This window comes from Candoia aspera, chromosome 3 (genome assembly GCF_035149785.1).
Source record: "Candoia aspera isolate rCanAsp1 chromosome 3, rCanAsp1.hap2, whole genome shotgun sequence".
NCBI lineage: Eukaryota > Metazoa > Chordata > Lepidosauria > Squamata > Boidae > Candoia > Candoia aspera.
Genome location: NC_086155.1, coordinates 178,877,638 through 178,882,184, shown reverse-complemented (window position 1 = coordinate 178,882,184; position 4,547 = coordinate 178,877,638). Strand labels below are relative to the sequence as shown.

Genomic DNA, 4,547 nt, shown 5'->3' with positions numbered 1-4,547 from the left:
AACAATAGACACCCTCTATAATACATGTAGTAATGTACTGGAAACAAAGCTAAGAAAATAGTCTTTTTATTCAAGCCAAAGGATGAAATCCCACATTTACATCTATTTAATACAGAATCTGGATTACCCTTTCCCAGCTTGGGGCCTTTCATATACTTTGTACTACAACTGACATCCATTCCAATCCAGCTTTATTAAACCTCATGGAAGTCCTGCATCTATTTTCAAAGTGAAATGGATACATCCTTACTCTTAATTTAGACAGAAGATAATATTACCATCTTTTGGCTTACTCATTTTTTAAAAGAAGTTGAAAAGAATGAATCAAACCACAGTTAGGCACCTAACAGATCCATCTTACTGGCTTCTATTACATTGTATCACCCTGGTTTATTCTGCATATGCCAGAATGCACTGAGATTTTCAGTGATGGACACTCATATACAATATACAATACTATACAATGGACAGATTTTATCATAGAATCATAGGGTTGGAAGGAACCTTGGAGATTTTCTAGTCCAACCCCCTGCCCAAAACAGGAATCCTCATACCATCTTGGACAAACAGTTGTCCAATCTTTTATTGAAAACCTCCAGTGACGGAGCACCCACAACTCCAGGAGGCAAGCTGTTCCACTGTTTAATACTATCAGGAATTTCCTCCTTATTTCCAGGTTGGATATCCCTCTGACAAGCTTCCACCCATTGCTTCTTGTCCTACCCTCAGGTGCTATGGAGAATAAATCGATGTCTTCTTTCCTGTGGCAGCCCTTCAAGTATTGGAAGACTGCTATCATGTCTCCCCTCAGTCTTCTCTTCATTAAGCTAAACATACCTAGTTCTTTTAGCCGTTCTTCATAGGATTTAGCCTCCAGACTGCTTATCAACTTTGTAGTTCTTCTCTGCACTCTTTCTAGGGCCTCGGAATATTTTTTGTATTCTGGTGACCAGAACTGAACACAGTATTCCAATTGTGGCCTCACCAGTGTGGTCTAGAGTGGTACTATCACTTCCCATGGTCTTGATACTAACCCTCTGTTGATGCAGCCCAGGACTGCATTGACTTTTTTGGCAGCTGCATCACTCTGCTGACTCATTCTTAAATGGTGGTCCACCAGAACACCTAGATCCCTCTCATAGGCACTACTGTTGAGCCAGGTACTGCCTATATTGTACTTGTACATCTGGTTTTTCCTGCCTAAGTGTAGGACCTTACATTTCTCACTATTGAACTTCATCTTGTTTGATAGGGCCCAGGGCTCAAGTCTGTCAAGTTCCTTCTGAATCTTCAGTCTATCTTCTGAAGTGTTAGCAATTCCCCCCAGCTTTGTGTCATCTGCAAATTTGATGAGCGCCTCTTCAATCCCCTCATCTAGGTCATTTATGAAGATGTTGAAGAGCACTGGGCCCAAGACAGAACCTTGAGGTACCCCACTACATACTTCCCGCCATGTAGATGTAGTTCCATTAATGACCAAACACTAAGTGTGGTTGGTCAGCCAACTGCAAATCCATCTGCTAGTGGTACTGACAATCCCACATTGTTCTATCTTACCAAGAAGTAGGCTGTGGTCTACTTTATCAAATGCCTTACTGAAATCTAAGTAAACAATATCCACAGCATTTCCTTGGTCCACTAATTTAGTCCTTTTATCAAAGAAGGCGATAAGTTTTGTTTGGCATGACCTGTTCTTAACAAACCCATGCTGGCTTCTAGTAACCACCTTGTTCATTTCTAGGTACTCACAAATCCACTGCTTGATTACCTTTTCCAGGATTTTCCCAGGTATTGATGTCAAGCTGATTTCCTGGATCCACTTTTTCCCCCTTTTTAAAGATTGAAACCACATCAGCTCTTTTCCAGTTCTCTGGCAGTTTACTTAACAATAGGAAGCAAACAGGTAAGTAAGCATATAAACTGGTATATGGAGACAAACTTCTAAACAGTCCTCTAGTCAGGACTCCTGAAGGTAAAATTAATCTGTGAATATAAGAAGAGAGATGAGTTCTTCAGATCATTGTGTAATTAATGGAAAATGTTCTTCCATTCAATTTCCTTTGTGCACAATATCCATTTCTATTGTCTTCCTTTTAGTTTCCAAAGCATTGGTATATAACTCAAAAGAACATGAGCATCTAAGAAAGCCAATGAGTCCTCCAAAACAATTCCAAAACATAATTGAACTTTCTCATCCAATTACAACAGTGGACATTACTCTATTGACTTGAATGGAACAATAGCATCAAGCACTGTTAATAACACAATTAACAAACCATGCTTCCTCCCTATATCTTATCTTCTGCTTCAAATATTGATGGCAGAGTGAAATGAATGAAATATCCATACATATGAGATAAGATCAGGCGCACAGAGCAATTCTTCTCTTGTACATATCTATTACTTAAGGGAGAATCTATCCAACATATAAGCATAAACGATTTAACTTTGTTGACTTCATATAGTGCTAAAATGGAATAACAAGAAACATCAAGCAGAAGCAATTTAGGAGTAATATTCAGTGATAATGCATATACATAGTTTCATAGTAAAATTCGAGTGACTATTTTCAATATGTTAATAAGCCCCATTGCCTCACTACCCAGCAGTGGTAGGAAGTTCTACCATCCCAGAAGCTGCACTGTGATGTCACGTAAAAGAAGGATGGCAGCATATGCAGCCTTATGGTCTGCACTGATGACATACCTTTATGCACAGCTGATTGTCTTTTATTTATGCCACAAGGCAGTGCAACTTCCAAAAGCCCCAGAATGCTCACATGGTGATCTCTACCACTTGAATTGGACTTCTGTTCATAGCTTAACTAGAATGCCTAAATGCAAGAAGGGTTCTCTTAATACGAACTCAAATGCAGAGTTTCTTCAAATGTTGTCGTTCAGTATAGCAAGGCCGAGGATCTGAGAGAGTAAAGATATCGTGCACAGAGACTTTGGAGTACGTTTTCAGGAAACTTCATGTTTGTACATGCAGATGACATTTACAATCAAGAAAATGTAATTCCCAATAACCCTTCCCAAAGTTAGGCACTGGAGAAGGATATACAACTGACAACTTGTAATAATCTTTAAGCCTTTGTGAGCATACACAAAGGGGGGTCTGTGTGGAATTGTCACAGTGTCAAAATGGTAGGTGTGACTGAGTGCTTGAAGCCCCCCTCTTTTTACATGTGTGAGACACACACAAAAAGGGGTGAGGTTTTACTCACACCATCATCTGCCCTTTTGATACTCTTGATTCCCCCCCCCCCCCGACATTACTGCATACATAGCAAATGTTTGCAAAATTCCCACTTACATGGGATTTCCATTCTATATTAGTCCATCAAAGCACAAACTTTGGGAGAGTGGAAAAAATTACATCTGGCCTGTCATTTCTTTCTTTTTTCTTTTTTACAGTATAAGGAGGCAGTTTAATCAGAAAATGTGCAAAAGTACTATCAAAAGGGTACAGTGAATTTTTAAAAGCTAAAGATGGGCAGCAGTAGGCAGGCTTGAGGTTTAGATCCAGGTTGTGGATATCACCTTTTTGCTTTGCATCTGTTTTGTGGAAACTGGCAGTTGGGAGAAATCATTGTGGATTCCAGGGACCTCATCACAGCTGCACACCTGGCTCTCAAGACAGCCCAAGTGTGTTCCTGGCAGTCATGGTCCAAAGGATGCCAATGATGAAGACAAAAGTTCTGGTGACAATGGCCACAAACCAGCTGCATCATCTCTTTCTTTTTGCAGGTTGGTTTGAAGTATTGGTTGGTGAAGATTTTCTACTTCTGCTGGGCAGAATCCTGTTTACAATCTCTGTCCATATGGGCTCCCACAGCTACATCTGGCATCTTTCCCTTTCTTACAGGGATGGGAGTGTTGCAAAGAGGACAGACTGGAACCTGCATGTCCCTCTTATATTCTGAAGGACATTTGTGTTAGCTGTAGGTAATGTGGTCTTTGCAGAAAAGCTCCCCACATGCATCACATTTCAAAGGAAGAAAATTCAGCTGCTTGGGGTCTTCTCAGCAGTGTTTCCCTAGGTCCAGGAATTCCATTATTCAGAAGCCCCCAACTTCCCAGAATTAACTGGTCACCACTGAGGAAGCTCACTTGGGTTCTGGCTGGGATCCCCCTTGAGCCAGACAGTGGGTCAGTTCCTGTGCCAAGCCCCCCACCTGCACAGCATTGGGCCAGAAGAAGAGCAGCAGCAGCCATCTGTCCTGGCATTTCTTAATCAGGATGAAAGACTTAGTATGATATAGTATTTTGACTTTGTGAAAAAAATATACCTTATTTTTACTGTAAAACCTATGGTTCGGAGATGAGATTATCTGAACAACTATTATGGAGCCCCTGAGCAAAATGGCCATTCATATCAGGCATAATGTTGGCCAGCTATGAATGACAGACAGACCTGACTCTTGCTTATTAAGTCTTGATTTGTATATGAATTTCTCATTTTATGGGGTGGAAGACCAATCTAGGATATGTTTTAGACTTTTCCATACAATTTAATTCTCTCTACTAAGAAGGTCATAAACATAA

General features: G+C 40.4%; 1 pseudogene; it reads right to left on the bottom strand.

Annotated features, from left to right (window-relative positions):
• Window positions 1–3,418: 3,418 nt before the first annotated feature.
• Window positions 3,419–4,057, bottom strand: LOC134495006 (AN1-type zinc finger protein 2A-like; annotated as a pseudogene).
• Between the last annotated feature and the right edge of the window lie 490 nt (window positions 4,058–4,547).